Source organism: Tenrec ecaudatus, chromosome 4, assembly GCF_050624435.1.
Source record: "Tenrec ecaudatus isolate mTenEca1 chromosome 4, mTenEca1.hap1, whole genome shotgun sequence".
Classification (NCBI taxonomy): domain Eukaryota; kingdom Metazoa; phylum Chordata; class Mammalia; order Afrosoricida; family Tenrecidae; genus Tenrec; species Tenrec ecaudatus.
Window position 1 is genome coordinate 78,756,693 of NC_134533.1, and position 17,723 is coordinate 78,774,415.

Below are 17,723 nucleotides of genomic sequence, written 5' to 3' on the forward strand. Positions count from 1 at the left end.
GATGTGACTGAACTACGGATTGATATGGTATACATACTAACTCCCAACTGAAAATATATTTTTAAAGAAAGAAAATGAAATGCCAAACTAATCATTCTTCCTAACATTCATAACAAGTACTTAGACCATGAGTCTGCAGGGGGTACAAATAGGCAACATGATTGGTTGCCAACCAAAGATTTGAGATTTGAGTTCAATTGGATGCATCTTAAAGAAAGGCGAAAGCATATACTTATGGAAAATCACTCACTAGAAACCCCGTGGAGCATACATTCTATGCCACATCATTTGCCATGAATTGGAGTTGACTCCAAAGCAGTGTTGACACCAGACTGATGCACAGATACTTCCTGACCATCGGCAAGGACCCCGAGTCTCACTCTGCAGTTACGTGACAGAATGTATTACTATGTGTAGCATTTAAATGATGAACATAATGAAATAATGAATAGTCTGAGATGAACTGCCCATTAATTACCCTTCATTTATTCACAGACATTCCTAAGCAATATTAATATCAGCAAATATTCCATTTTCAAGCAGCTGATGAATATTCTAAAGGTAAGTAGCCAGTTGATCATCGTTTATTAGCACGGAGCTCTGATATTATTACATGAGATATAGAGCGATAGAGATACTGCCAGATATTCCAAGGGAAATTCTAACTCTGCTTAAGAATATAGAATATTGTACTGTCTTTGCATTTAAATGACAGATTGTGTTACACGGGGTCTCTCTTTGCTCAGTGTACTCCCCTATATTACAGCAAAAAGCATCATATGTGTGTTTACATATGCATCCTTCAGGGACAAAGATGTGCTTTCTAATGCAAAAGTAGTGAGAAATCAATACTTGTGGTAGAAGAATTTTGCAATTGAATAAAAAAGGGGGGGGTATAAAATTAAACATCAATAGAAACAAAGGCAATACAGAGAAACTTCCAAGACAATCAACACTACATGTTCAGATAAAAATGTTACAACTTTTACTTTGTGAAAATTTAAGCTTTAGTTTTGTCTACCATGTAATATATTTTCACTAATTTGTTTTCTACTTCTATTGAAAAAAATTCCACTTTGAGTAACAATATTGGAATATTCTAGAGCAAAATATTGAATACAGGAAGTATCAAAAGAAGATAGAATATGCACTGTACTAAAAAGAACTACTTGACATTCAAACTTTCATAAGAAACCATTTATTATAACAAACCATATTTTTAATATCACATGCAAATAAAATTTTAGAAAGTCATCCAAAAACTATTGCAGCAGTACATTAATGCAGACCTGCCAAAAAATTCAGGCTGGATTCAGAAGAAGGCACCAAACAAGGGATATTGCTAATGTCAGACAGATTTTGGCTCAAAGCAGAGAATACAAGAAAGATGCATTTTATTAATTATAAAAAACATTCGACTCCATGTATCAAAAAAAATTATGGATAGCCTTGAAAGAATAGGAATTCCAGAGCATACAACTGTGCTTTTGCCGAAACTAAACACGATTCAAGGCGCAGTAGTGTAAACAGACCGAGGGAAAATGCATGGCTTAAAATCAGGAAATGTGTCAGCATTGTAACTTTTCACCGTGCATCTTTAATCTGTATGCTGAGCAAATAACCCGGGAATCTGATTTGTCTGAAGGTGAATGGGGCATCAGGATTGGAGGAAGGCTTATGAACAACCTGCAAAATGTAGATAACACAACCTGGCATGCTGAAAATGAGGAAGGCTTGAAGCAACTGTTAAAGATCAAAAATTGCAGTCTTCCGTATGGATTAAAGTTCAATGTAAAGAAAATTAAAATTTTCCTAAATGGACAAACAGGTGACATTATGACAGATGGAGAAATGATTGGAATTGCCAGTGGTTTCATCGTCTTTGGACCCACAATCAATGCTCATGGAAACAGCAGTCAAGAGATCAAAGAATGCATTGCATTGGGTAAATCTGCTGCACAAGAACTCTTTAAAGTGTTGAAAAGCAAAGTATTTATTTTGAATGCCAAGATGTGCCTCATCCACATCATGTTTTGTTTCGTTTTCTTTAAACAGGCTATATGTATATGAAAGTCAGGCATTGAATAAGGAAGATCAAAGAAGAAGGTACTTGAATTATGGCGTTGGCAAAGAATATTTAAAGCATTCTGGACTACCTAAAGAACAAACACATCTGTTTAGAAAAAGAACAGCCAGCAATCTCCTTAGAAGCAAGGATTGTGAGATTAGTCTCATATTCTTTGGAAATGTTTTCAAGAGAGACTAGTCCCTGAAAAAGGACATGCTGTTTTATAAGCTAGTGGGGCAGAGAAAAAGTAAAAGACCCTTGACAGGATGGATTGACCGAGTGGCTGTGTGTTAGGCCAGGTGGACTAGAGAAATAAATCCAGGGACACTCATATATATGTAAGAGAGAGCTTTATATGAAGAAGTAATTATGCATCAATAAAACACCCCAGCCCAGTCCAACTCAAGTCCCTTAGTCTGATAGTAGTCCACAAGTCCCTCCTCAGACTCGTGAAGCCACTGGCAATGACGCAGAATGCAGGGGCATCACTGGTGAGGGGTGCAAGGTCCTGTGGATCCAGTGGTGCAACTAATCACAGGGTTCTGGCAGGTCCTAGTGTGGCTAGCCAAATGGAGGGTAAAAGCAAAGAGAGAGAGCGGGGAGGTGCCAGGACCCTCCTTATGAGAAGGCCATAACTACAAGGAGGCATCATGAGGCAGTGATCTGACTGACAGGCTAGACTCCACCCTACACTTTATCGACTTGACTTGAAATTCTGTAATTTAGGCTGCCACAGTAGGCTGACATAGTAACAAGTGCGAGGATGACGCAGGACTGGGCACTGCCTTGTTCTGTTGTGCACAGGGTCGCCAGGAGCCTAAAGTGACTCCGTGGCATTCAACATCAACAGCAATTTCTTTTATTAAACACATTACAACCCATTTACTACTCTCCCTAGGGCAATTGTTATTATTATGCCAACTAAATAACTTCTATAGGGGAAACTGACATCAGGAACTGAAAATTTTGTGACTAAGGTTTTTCTTTCTGTTCCATTTACTGTTCAGAATTCCTTAGATTAATAATTTTATTTAGACTCTGATGAGCTGGTCGAATACAATGTTCCTATTTTAAAAGGTAAAATTTAGTTGAGTAATATTTTGTGGAAAAATGCAAAGCTAATATTATAACAATGAAAATCGTTTTCTTTCTCAATTTTGACCATATATCTTGGTAGCATCTCAAGCCCTGGACTCTGCCCAGGAAGGCAGTAAGTTATCCTCTACACTCTCTCATACCCATTGTCAAACTCCAGAAATCTGTTCCTTCTATGCCATTTTTTCTGCCCAGAATTCATCAACTTTTATTTGACCAACTGATTGCCAAAGTATGTTCATTATTTCAATACCATCTCCTTCCGATTCTTATTTCTCTGATTTCTGCTCCTTGCTGCTATAAAATATGTATGTTTGAATTATTTTTAGAAATATTTGAACAATATAACTAACACATGTAACATCTTATTAAATTTAATTCAAAAATAGTCACTAGAGTGACATCACTGGGGAACTTCCATAAATTTAAGGCAGATTTAAAAGAGGACTGTGTCCAAGGGATAACTTGCTAAAAGCAGATAGGTCTTGGTTGAAAGCAGAGAATACCAGAGAGATATTTACTTGTGTTTTATAGACTATGCAAACACATTCAATTGTGTAAATTGTAACTATGGATTAAATTGGTACGAATGAGAATTCTCAAACACCTCATTGTGCTCCTGCAGAACCTGGACATAGACAAGTAGTAGATGTTCAAACAGTACAACCGGGTATTATATGGTGTAAACTTATGAAAAGTGCGTTTGTAGGGTGTCTCCTTTTACCATAGGTATTCATCTCATATTCTGAGTAGATTCACCAGAATCTTTACCTGAAGATGGAGATGACATCAGGGTTGGAGGAGAGCTTACTTACAAGCTACTAAATATAGACGACACAACCTTGTCTCATGAAAGCAAGGAAGGCTTGAATCACATGCAGATGAAAACCAAGTCTTCAGTATCTATCATATTTCAGTAGAAACCAAAATGCTCACAATTGGACCAGCAGACAATACCATAATAAATGGAGAAAAGACTGCGTTTTTAAGCATTTAATTGTATTTGGATCTATAATCAATGATCATGGAAGCAGCAGATGAATCAAAGATCACTTTGCTTTGGGCAAATATAATGCACTCAGCCTATAAAAGGTTGAAGAGCAAGGATATCACGTTAGAGCCTATGTTGTGTCTGATGCAACTATTTTCAGTTGTCTCATATGCATATGAAAGTTGAACAATGAATAGGGAACACCAAGGAATATTATTCATTTTAATTATGGTGTAGAAGAAGAATACTGAAAGTGCCATGGGCTGCCAGAAGAACAAACAAATCTGTCTTAGAAATGTGACCAGCATATTCTTTAGCAATGAGGATGGTGACACTTTGTCTCATATACATCGGATATTATAAGGAGAGGCCATTCCTGTGAGAAGGACATCGTGCTGGGTGAAGGGGCGGTCCACTGAAAGAGGAAGTCCCTCAAGAAGATGGACCGGTAGTCACTGCCACCATCGGCTCAATGGCGGTAATAATTGTGAGGATGTACAGAAACAAGCTGTGCGTTGCTTTCTTGAATAAAGAGTCACAATGAAACAATGCAAAGCTTCCTTACAACAACATACACATCTACAAAGACATGTATGAGGGTATCCAGAAAGATCATGAAAATTTCCACAACATTTTTAAATCCCTTGTGTGTGTGTAAATAACTTCTGTGCATACCATTATGACAAAGCATATTATTAAAATTAAATTCAGTTTGTTTTCTACAAGGAAACAGAATTCTAAAGACTGAGGAAAGAGAGGAAGGAGAATATCAAAGGTTGAAGAAAAGACAGGTACTTGAAAAATAGCTTTGACTTTCATTAGGAAAGCGGGTATGTGGCTCTGCCTAATGACACTTTTGCGCATCAAAATTGGCTGCCACATTTCCATGCAAATGTTCCTCTGTAATGCCTTCTACGCTTGGCATTCTGATTCTCCGCCACTTGTGAATGCCAGGAATACCTGAAAATGCTTTTCATTTTTCTTAAAACATTTGCCACCATTTATAGCATCACCTTCTTCATCGAGGTCATTTATTTCTCCGGTTTTGACAAGGCCTTGCTAAATCTGTAAATGAGCTCAGCACACTCCTGCCTTTATCAGAAGTCTTCATTTCTCTTACTCTGCCCTCCACTTCATGCTGTCATGTATGTGCCCATCTATATGCTATTTTTGTTTGACAACAAGCTGAACAATGGACCAAGGGATCAATTGAACAAGGGGAAATATGGCCATTTAAGAAATCTACTGTAAATTTTAACTAAAAGTGATCATGATAATCATACTTCCATAAAACTTGTATATTGCATACTGAAGATAAAACACTTGTGTACATCCAAAGAATTCACCAAGAGAGTAATAAGAGAGTCCACACTGGGAAAACATCTTTAGCAATGACACATCAGACAAAGGCCTTATTACTAAAATTTATAATACTCTGCTAGATTCCAAAAAGAAAAAAACCAATAGCCCACTTGAAAGGTGGGCAAAGGACTTGAACAGAAATTTTACAGGGACAGAAATCCAAATGGCCAACAAACATATGAGAAAATGTTCCCAATCTTTAGTCATAAGAGAAATGCAAATTAAAACAACAATGAGGTACCACCTGATACCCTCAAAGGTAGCCCAATTCAAAAAATCAGAAAGCAACAAGTGTTGGAGGGGCTATGGGTAGACAGGAACTCTCATCCACTGCTGGTGGGACTGTAAGTATGTACAGCCACTATGGAAATCAATCTGGCGATACTTAAAACAGATGGAAATAGAGTTGCCATATGACCCAGCAATCCCCCTACTGGGCATATACCCAGAAGAGGCAAGGAACAAACCAAGAGCAGACATCTGTGCTCCAGTGTTCATTGCAGCACAGTTCACAATCGCAAGGAGTTGGAAGCAACCCAAATTTCCATCAACTGATGATTGGATTAAAAAACTGTGGTATATACATACAATGGAGTACTACGCATCACTAAAAAGCAGTGATGGACGTATGAGGCACATAGCGGCATGGGAAGAACTGGAGGAAATCATGCTAAGCGAGGTAAGTCAGGCACAAAAGGACAAATACAACATGAGCCCACTGAGTACAACATGAGCCCGCATGAGAATTAAAAATTTTGTTAAAAAGCAAAAGGGGCATAGGGGAAAAAGCTACTGTATACAAACATTTTAGGGGTGAAGACTGTGTAGTATGGAAGGGACCAGACCAAAACCAGGGATGTACATGGTAGACAATGGTGGAGGAGGGGGGGGGGAAGGAAAACAAAAGGATGAATATAAGGAAGAAAAGGGGAGCGGGGGCATGGGGCATAAATCTACCCAAGGGGAGGGTATTGTTTATATCTCCACAAGGAAAGTGGGACCAGACTTCAACCCAGTGCCGCAAGGTGTGAATGCAATATCCTGGCGTGGAGTAGGGAACCAGTGGAGAGGTCTGGGAGGCTGGCCCCAGCACCAAAAATTAAGTGGATTCCTGCCCCTCCCCCAAAAAGAATTTGTTCCAAAGGATGACATTGACTCTGCAGCTCCGGGAGATGAACATATATGATCAGAGCACACGGGAGCAGATGAAGTGGCAGGAGGAGAGAGTGGAGCACAGACTGGCCCACCAGGCCGTGAGGATGATGTTCCTGAGTAAAGCAGCCAGTCCACAGAGAGAACAACATGGCTGGCCCCACTATGAGAAATGATGCCAATCAGTGACTAAGGGCGATACAGGGGACAGCACCGGAGACACAGTGTGGGAATTGCACCTGACTTGATCCCACCACACCAAGGCAAATCACTGGGGGAGTGCAGCGGAACAGCAAGGGAATGGAGTGGCAAGGTCCCCAGGGAATGATGAAAGTGGACCTTGGGGCCAGGGCATGATGTCCCAACAGAATGGACTGGAAAACGTTCCTAAGAGCTAGCAAACAATTCCTGAACTAACTACAAGCTTTTCTCTTGTGAACTGTTTTGTTCTGTTCTTTGTCAATGGTTTGTTTTTGTTGTTTTGTTGTCTGGTTGTATACTGTTGCTTTGTTTTCCTCTGTCTTGTTTTCGTGCATGTTAGTGTCTCCACAGGTCTGTCTGAATAGGACAGGCTGGATGAACTATCTGGAGGAAAAATAACGGGACTGACAGTTCCGGGGGGATTTGGGGTGGGGAGTAGGGGGGTAAGGAAGTGGTGTTAACAACCACAGGGACAAGGGAAAAACATGGGACCCAAAATGGTAGAGAGGGGGGAGTGGCAGCCCTGATGGGGAACGATCAAGGGTAAGGTTGCGTAGAGAAGAGGTATAGCTCTAGCCCAGGTGGGGACAGAGCATGGTGGTGGGGCAGGAGGAAAGTCAAAGTAGATGGAGGAAAGAGCTAGGAGTCAAAGGGCATTTATGGAGGTCTAGACAAAGACATGTATATGAAAATATATATAGGACGATGGGGAAATAGATCTGTCTATATTTATAGGTTAAGTATTAAGGTGGTGGAAGGAGCTTAGGCCTCTACTCAAACACTCCCTCAATGCATGAATACTTTCTTTTATTAAATTGGAACTCTATGATGCTCACTCTCCCAACACAACTGCTGGAGCCAAAGGGGCTGAAGAAAGCTGATGGTGCCCGGCTATCAAAAGAGATAGTGACTGGGGTCTTAAAGGCTTGAAGATAAACAAGCAGCCATCTAGCACAGAAGTAACAAAGTCCACATGGAAGAACACACCAGCCTGTGTGATCTAGTGATCCTGAAGGGATCAGTTACCAGGCACCAAAGAACAAAAAATCATATCATTGACTGCACACCTCCATGATAGGATCGCTGAAGACAAATGGGTACATAAGCAAATGTGGTGAAGAAAGCTGATGGTGCCCGGCTATCAAAAGAGATAGTGTCTGGGGTCTTAAAGGCTTGAAGGTGAACAAGCAGCCATCTAGCTCAGAAGCAAAAAAGCCCACATAGAAGAAGCACACCGGCCAGTGCGATCACGAGGTGCCAAGGCATCGTGCAAAAAAAAAAAAAGATATATGTGTGTGTGTGTATGTGTATATATGTATGTGTGTATGTATGTGTATATATATGTGTGTGTGTATATATATGTGTGTGTGTGTATATATATGTGTGTGTGTGTATATATATATATATATATATATATATATATATATATATATATATATACTATATTAGATGAAGGGGGAAGTGCAGAGTGGAGACCCAAGGCCCAAGTGTCGGCCAATGGAGATCCCCTCATAGAGGGGTTTAGGAGAGGAGATGGGTTAATTAGGGTGCGAGGTAGTACCGATGAAGAACACAGCTTTCCCCCAGATCCTGGATGCTTCCTCCCCCCAACTACCATGATCTGAATTCTACCTTGCAGGGCTGGATAGGGCAGAGTCTGTACACTGGTACATATGAGGGCTGGAGACACAGGGAATCCAGGGTGGATGATACCTTCAGGACCAAGGGTGTGAGGGCCGATGCTGGGAGAGTGGAGGGTGAGTGGGTTGGAAAGGGGGAACTGATTACAAGGATCCACATGTGACCTCCTCCCTGGGAGAGGGACAGCAGAGAAGGAGGGGAGGGGAGACCCCGGATAGGGCAAGATATGACAAAATAACAATGTATAAATTACCAAGGGCACATGAGGGAGGGGGGAGAGGGGAGGGAGGGGGAAAAAAAAGAGGACCTTATGCAAACGGCTTAAGTGGAGAGCAAATGCTTTGAGAATGATTGGGGCAGGGAATGTATGGATGTGCTTTATACAATTGATGTATGTATATGTATGGATTGTGATAAGATTTGTATGAGTCCCTAATAAAATGTAAAAAAAGAAAAGAGGAGAAAAAAATGATTAGGGCAAAGAATGTACAGATGTGCTTTATACAATTGATGTATGTATATGCATGGACTGTGATAAGAGTTGTATGAACCCCTAATAAATTGTAAAAAAAACACTTGTATATTGCTAGATAGATGTGAGACACAATATTGGGCCTTTTATAGAGCTCATGTCATCTATTTTTTCCTGAGAAAGTTTTTGAAGAACAAAGTAGTATCACTGCCCTGGGTTTTTTTTTTTTAATCATTTTATTGGGGGTTCCTACAACTCTTATCACAATCCATACATCCATCTATTGTGTCAAGAACATTTGCACATTTGTTGCCCTCATCATTCTCAAAACATTTGCTTTCTACTTGAGCCTTTGGCATCAGCTCCTCATTTTTCCCCCTCCCTCCCTGCTTCCCTTCCTTCATGAACCTTTTATAATTTATAAAGTATTATTTTGTCATTATCATGTACTGTCAAATACGTCCCTTCATCCACTTTTCTGTTGTCCATCTCCCAGGGAGGAGGTTATATGTAGATCCTTGTAATCAGTTCCTGTTTGTAAAGTTAAACAATAATGATTGTATTGGAAATGGAAATCAGCCCACTAATCACATGATGATATTGAAAGTAAGGACTAAACAACTGAAGGGAAATATATTTCCATAGTCTTATCCTCGTATACCTACTGTGGTTCATATTTGCCTACATGACGCAATATCTGTTTTTAATCTCATGGTCTACTTGGTGTCAACTGTGATGCTCTCTACTGAGGAAAGGGAGATACATAAAACATTCTTTCTGTCCCCAGAACTACTGACTCCTTAGGAAATAAGCATACAAAATAAATTCATTCAATATATTTCATTGGCTATATTAATTATGTATTTCCTCATCCATCTATTTCTTTCTCCTAGAAATAAATGATTAAACAGTACTGGTGGTCAGCAAAGGCTTTGCTGAGTAAATTGAAGATTAAGTTCTGCCTTGAAGGAGCAGAATGATATGGTCAAACGCAATGGTGACTGAGAGCCTCCTTAAGGAGGAGACACATCATCGAGACCTAGGCGTTAAGTCGCTGGCCGGAGAAGTAAGCAGAATGTGAACAGAGCCCTTTTGGATTTTAAACAAGACCTGATAAGTTCTGACCTATTGTTCTTCCTCACAGCTGCTCCCTCCCCTGCACATGCATCCTTGAAATTGCTCGCTGAACAACCCACTGTGTGAAAGCACCCTAACCCTAACCCTGCTAGTCCAATCTCTATCAGTACTGCTATCTTAGAAGGGGGGGCCCTGCCAATCTCCCCTCTGATTTCAGAAGGGTAAAAATGAATCCAATCAACATTTGTCCAAGTCTAATTCCTGTGAGGCTGAATTCAGGACATACTAGAATGTACAAAAAGGAAAAGGAATGGAGATTTTTCAAAACTATGTATGTATTACAAAATAACCTTATCACCTTCAAAGGACTCTCCATTACACTTAATACATTTGTTAAATCCTCATTTTTTTCTTCACCTCTTCTAAGTCATCAAATTGCTCTCCTTTCATGTCCCTCTTCCTTCGCAGACACAAAGAGAAGTCACACATACGGAGCTTAAGTGAGAAAGGTACATGGGGCAAGAGAGGAATGCTGTTTTTTGCCAAAAACTGACCCACTGAGATGGTTGTGTGAGCAGGTACATTAGTGCGGTGGCTCCACCAGGCCCCTGTCAGGCATAAATCAGACCTTTGCTGTCACACACTGTTAAGCTATCTTTTCAGGACCTCTAAATGGAATGCTTGATTGACAGTCGGACCTGGTGGAACACACTCCAAAAGGCACTACTAGTTGACATTTCATCCATTCAGGAAGTTGACAGATGTCCAACCAAGGTTTGTCACCAACTGACATTTCACCTTCTTTTGAAATGAGAGCACTATTCGTACACTTCAGGTTTTCCCACAGTGAAGTCTTTGCAAGCTGAGTTCAACGGAAGAAGAGTCTGTGGAATTTTTCCTTAACAGGAAACAAAATATTACAGCCACACACTGTTCTCTTGAATAAGCCATCAAAAATAAAATGAGGTTTGAGTGAAAAATTCACTGTGGCCACAGAGAAACTTCCCTGGTGAATCCACTTGCTGCACTAAGTCAGAGCGAGTTGCTTGATGCTTGATGCTTCCCTTTGGAAAAACACGTTTTTGGGGGGGGAATCCCCTCCTATTTCTACTTTTCACTTGCTGATCAATTCTGAAACTCCTAACCCTCCTATGACACTTTCTACTTCTCAGCTGGGCTGAAGAATTCATTATAATGGCCACACAAACTCCCACACAATATTCATGCTTACAGGGTTTATTAGGGAAGGTAACAGGTTACGATTCAGAATCAGAGTGCACAGAATATCCTCCCTGTGCTAAAACCCGTGGCCATGTGGCCCCTTATTCCCTGTCTTCCTTCAGCATATTACAAAGCTCCTTATCAATAAATGCCTAAAGACCACCCCCACTCCACTCAGCCCATAGTTGCTGGGCATAGCTTCATAGTTCAGTACATCTAGCTTCCCCAGTTAAGTGCCTGGAGTCACCCCGCTTTGAAAGTGACCTTTATTTTTCCCCTCGGACTCTTCTTTAAATAGATAAAATTATAAAGAAAATATATATTTTAGAAACATTAATGTTCCCAGGATTTTAGTTAACTTATTTATAAGCAAAAGAATTGGTAAGATGCTATAACTGGTTAAAAGTAGAATCTATAAGAAGGAAAATATATAAACCTATCCGGAATCCTGAAATAAATTTCCTAAATAGACTCACAAGTGAGAAAATAGGTCAATATTCATAGACCAGTTTTCAATTGCACTTCAGTTCACATTATTTGTTCCTCTATAGACAAAACCAATCTACATTATTATCAATTTTCTATAACACACAACTGTAAAATAATTCAGACATTGAAAGATGGAGATAAATCCTAACCAGTCAACACACTCATTTATTTTCATTCATTTTAAAATCTTCCAATATTTTTTTCTAGAACACACACACACACATACACACACACAGCAACAACCAACAACAACAACAGCGTCTCTCCATCTTCTCTGGGCGTCTAACCCTGTGGACCTCTTACATAAGTCATGAGGCACCGGCTCCAGCAAAATCCTTTGACCAAGAGGCCTCAGCAGTCTAGTTATATCACTGGCGCATCTGCACGAAGTGAAAATCGAAGATGAGTAAGAGAAACATAAGTAATAACTGTCCTGTTTTTCATATAAAGCACCAAGTTGCAGTGGATGCTCAGAGTCAACTGAGACTGATTTTCACGCTTGGATTCTCGAATGTTCCTAGGAAAGGTCAAGTGATCAGAGATAGGAATGATTCGTGCTCCCCTCTCATTATCAACACTCGATGTCTTCCTAGAAATAAACTCAATATTTGCTCTATTCTTGTGCCTCCTAATTAGTGTCACTACAGGTCTGAATTGACTTGATGGCGGTGGGTGTTGTTACTTTTGTTCAAGGTTTTTCCTTTTTTCTTTGGTATTCTTAGTAGAAGTTCCTGGTGAGACAATGTGCTCCACACCCAGTTCCCAACCTCAAGGTGAGTGGGAGTCAGAGCACATCACATGCACCGTGGGGAAAACGTGAAGCACTGTGCTTCCTTAAAGGGTCCCTGCCCCGCAACGTGGAACCCGAGGGAGCGGATCCCTTCTCTCAGAGTGTGGCTGAGTCGCAGGGGTCTGGAAGGCACTGTGAATAATGGGCTATTCCCTCTATACCCACTGCCAACAAGTTGATTCCAAAACAAAGCAATGCTCACAGCTAAAGCAATGCTGCTCCATAGGGTTTCCAGCGAAGCTCAGGTCATAGAATGGATTAAGCATAAGCTGCTAACCCTGAGGTTAATGGCTCAAACCCACTGACCACTCTGGGGGAGAAAGATGGAGTTTTCTGCTCCTATAAAGACGTAAAGCCCGAGAAACTCTCTGGCACCACTCTACGCCACCCTATTGGGTCACTGTGAATTAAATTTGATGAGATTGGATGGTAGTGGAATTGGAGTGGTGTTTCTGTTTGGTTTCCAACGGTGTAAATTTTTTACCAAAGCAAACTGCCCGATCTTTCTCCTATGAAGGGCTGATCTTTTTAGTGAGCAACTTTCCTCTATTTTAATGAAGGGGTGCCAAACATGCAAAGGTGGCTTGAGGAATGGGCTGGAAATCTATTTCTGATACATTGGTGAGTAAAATACGGGAGCATATTTTCATGGTGAACTGGAGGGACTGCCAACCACGAGAAAGAACTGACTCAATGGCATCTCTTAATTGTAAGTACTTCTAATAGACACTAACAAACAAACAAACTCATGCTTGTTAAGTTAATTCCAAATCACAGGGAGCCCAGGTTGTAAGTAGAATTATCCTATAGGATTTTCTCGGCTCTGCTCTTTCCTGAACAGATCACCAGGCTTTTTTGGTATTTGTTTCTTCATGGCAGTGGGATGGCGTAGAATCACCAATCCTTCAATCGGTGAATGAGTACTGTATCATTAGGCCGCCAGGGCTCCTTGTGAATTCTGGCAGAATGGGTGTTTTTGAAATGAAGTATCAAATCAGCAATCAGAAGAAAACATAACTTTGGGTTTGTATCACTTACATTAAAAGCAACCCTGTCGTAAGCACAAAAATCCCACAATCATATTTAATGGCATCAGATAAGTGAGGCTTTAATTTGGAAGAGATTTTAGAAATCACCAACATTTACTTTTCAAAGGATGAAGAAACCAAGTGAATTCAAGGAGCTGAAATAACTGAAAGCCGACCATTTGCCAAATGTGGGACATTCCACCCTAGACTTCCTGTGCTGCCTGCCTCTGCTTCTGGGCTTCTCCCACTATAGACACCTGACTCCTACCCGTAGGCAGTGCGTTAGCAATATGTACTCATCATTAAATAGTAGTGATAGTTTAGCAATAACCATGCAGAGCAGGCTGGGGTTGTTGTTTGTTTGCTTTAATATAGAGTAGGAAAGAAGTCTTGGATGATGCTAAGAATTAATGTACTTTGTTGATACAAGGATGGAATTGACCAAGAAGTGTCTCAGAAGAAAGGCCTGGAGATTGACTTAAAAAATCTCTACCAATCACAAACTTATGGGGCCCAGTTCTACTCTGACATAGATGAAGTTACCATCTTTTGAGAGGGAACTCGGTGGCAGCTTACACCATCAACAGTGGTGAGGACACTGCTGTGTAGGTTACACAGCCTACGGAGCCAAGATTTACACAGAGCTAAGATCAACAGAACTCAAATTCAAACAAGAGCTGTGAAATTACAAAGCCTGCGAAGTTAGCAGTATTCACTGTATGTCATAACATTAACGTAAGTGACAGGCCAGAAGTTCAAATTTGCTCGTCACTCTGAGAGAGGAAGGTAAAGCTATCTCTTCCCATAAAGATGTTTAGTCTCAAAAGCCCCGCGGAGCAGCTCTAATTTGTCTACATGGTCAAGGTGAGTTATGCTCAACTAGATGGCTGAGAGGCTATGCATTTCTTTTCTTTTCTTTGGGGTTATTTTATGAATATTCAGACTAGTTTTATATGAGATTCCCTCTAGAAAACAGAAGGCACAACTCTACCTCCTGAGTAGTCCTCAGAAAATGGTAAAAACTGTCAGTCTTGGGCTTAGGTTGAAGGAATAAACAACTGGTCTACAGTTACCCATTTTTAAAACCTGAAGCTGATAATACTCTCACAATCTTCCCTTGGGATTGTGATGAAGATAAATGAACCAATTTGTTCCATAAGGTTATGAACTCCTTAGAAGACAGATGTTAAAATAAATCTACAGTCATATTATATATTCTTTAATAAATATTTGACTGATTATGCATAGATTATTCATAATCCCTTAAGAGATTTAGAGGAAGATTGTCAAGAAAAGACCTATAAGCCTTAAACTGACAAAATCCCAGAAGATTATTTAAGCAATGCAATAAATAAATAGGCTGACCTATTTCCCATTTTAAGGGCAGAAATAAAATTACCATTCAAATATACAAAAGCTCTCCTTTCACGGTAAATGTAAGCAATACTGACTCTGACTGTCTTTCTTTAGAAATACTTTAAGGTTGAGCTAAGTGAACATTAAAGAAACTCAGACAATTATAAAAATACAACCATGAAAAACTAATTGTAGTAGCATATGATTGACTAACAAGTCTAGTCCCTTTCTATTGCCCTGGAGAGGCAGAGCCAAGTGCGCTGTGGAAAAGTAAGGGTTGGTTGTGGAGTCAGAACCAATTGATACCCTCGCTCCCTCTTATGAGTCTATAATTTTGGGCAATTGACTTAACCCCATTCTATGTTTCAATGCACTCCTCCAGAAAATGACTGGATGGCAGCCAGCTAGCTAGATGATAGATACTGTCTGCAGAAATGTTGTGAATATCCAATAAGATACCTTTTGTCCTAGACTTAGTATCCCAATGGAGGATAGCAGATGGCCCATAGATATTATATATTGGTCTTGTCACAAAATGTGTGGTTTCCAGCAGCCATGGCAACAGGCTACATGTTAGGACGTCATTACTAATGTATTTGAAGTTAACTAAGCAGCGTCTTATTCAATGCTTACTAAATCTCTATAGGAATCTCCAGGTGGGATATACAGGTAATGCAATGGGCCTGGAGGCTAACTGAGAAGTTGGAAGTTTCAACCCACCCAGAGGCAGATCTACATGGAAAGATCTGGAGGGTTGTTTCTGAAAATCCCGCCATGGAAAGTTCTGTGGAACGTACCTCTCTTACACGGTCACTCAGAGTTGGCTTGCCAAGATCCAAACAGATTTAACTCGTTACACCCAAACAGTGCAGGCATTTAATATCGATCACCATCTCACAGGAGCCAAACTGGGCTTTAGGTTAATTTACTTAGTAGAGTCAGGGTGTTAATAAACATCAAACAGGTCAATGAAGAAAAAACATGCTTTTCTAATAACCATCAATGATCTCTATAACAGAGACAAGTGTTTTTTTGTCAGTTTGGGTTTTGTTGTCGTTTGATTTAGTTTAACCCAAACAGAACTGGAGTCCAAATCATAGGTTCCCAAATTTATTTGACCTGGCATCCCATAATCAGAAAAAAAATGGTCAGTGCCCCCACCAATTAAAACATTTTGTACTGTAGCCCATAATCTAGGTCAAAGTGTAGGTATCTGTTCTTGTAGTGCTTTGGATTCATCCCGTGTATCTCCTGCCGTGTAAAACATTCATAGACACTGATTAAACACCATAGTTCAACAATATGATTGCATATTATAATTTTTCTTGTTATGAAAATCTTGTGCAGTAGGATTGCAGGCAGCATTCCTATATTTTTCATGAAATAAAAGTGATTCCGAGATATTAGTACCCCTAAATTATTTTTTAATTCATTAATATGGTTTCATTTTGCTTTTAGCTAATTAAAATCTCTTAATTACAAGATCCCCACTTCTCTGTCATTTTGCTGTCCAATGATGACTTGCATGTTGCAGCGATGCTGGGAGTATTTGCAATACACACAGGTTTGCTAATGGTGGGCAGGTTTCAGAAGAGCGTCAAGCTAAGACAAACTAGGAAGAGAACACAGTTTGGAGGCAGCTGAATATTGTTTTGTACCATTCCAGAAGATGAGCTCCTCAGGTTGGAAGACACTCAATATATGAATAAGGACCCTCGTGACCCTGCAGGACAGGTGTGTTCGTCTGGGTAGACTAGAGAGACAAATGCAGGGACACTGATACATGCATAAGAAAGAGCTTTATAGGAAGAGTAATTGTCCATTAAGGAAACATCTCAGCCAAGTCCAGATCAAGCCCATAAGTCCAATATTAGCCCATATGTCTGATACCAATCTATAAAGTCTTCTCCAGACTCAAGAAATACATGCAATGATGCAAATGCTGGAAGATCACACAGGCCAGTGGGTGGGAAGTCTTGTAGATCTTATGGTGATAGAGACATCTCAGTGCTGGCAGGGTCTCCACATGGCTCCTCCAGCTCAGGGCACTAGCATTGCTCCCTGTGTCTCACCAGCTGCAATGTCTCCCAGGTTGAGCAGAAAGAGAGTCTCCCACCTCCAAGGAGGAATATAGGAGTTCCCAGAATCCTCAGGAGAAGGTCATGCCCATTCAGAGGCCTCATTGACTATGACTTGATTCACAGGCTAGACTGCACCCCTTCACCTGTAATCCTCTCAAATTGACAAATGATTAAATAACTACCACAAGTGGGTAAAACTGTCCCATGTGAATTGCTGAGACTCTAACTCTTTCTGGTCATACAAAGTTCCATCTTTCTCCCAAAGAGCTAGCTGATGGTTTCAAAATGCTGACGCGGTGGTTAGTAGCCTAACACGGGACCGTTAGACTACAAGGGTTGTTTAACTAGTAACTATATATGTGGAAATCACCAGATGGAGTACACTGAAATCAAACTGACTATGTTTGAGGAAAGAGGTAATGAAACTCAATATCAATATTATCAGCCAAAATACAGCCAGGTGCCAACTGTGGAACAGATCATCAGTGGTCACATGCAGGTTCAGGTTGAAGCTGAATAAAGTTAAAATAAATACATGAGAGCCAATATATGACCTGAAGTGCACTGTATTTTAAAAAATTTAAAGGGCATCTGAAGAACAGATTGGACAAAGTGAACTCTAATGACCAAAGGCCAAATAAGTTGTGGACTGACAACAAGAGCATTTACATGAAGAAAGACAAAAGAGATGTCAGAAGA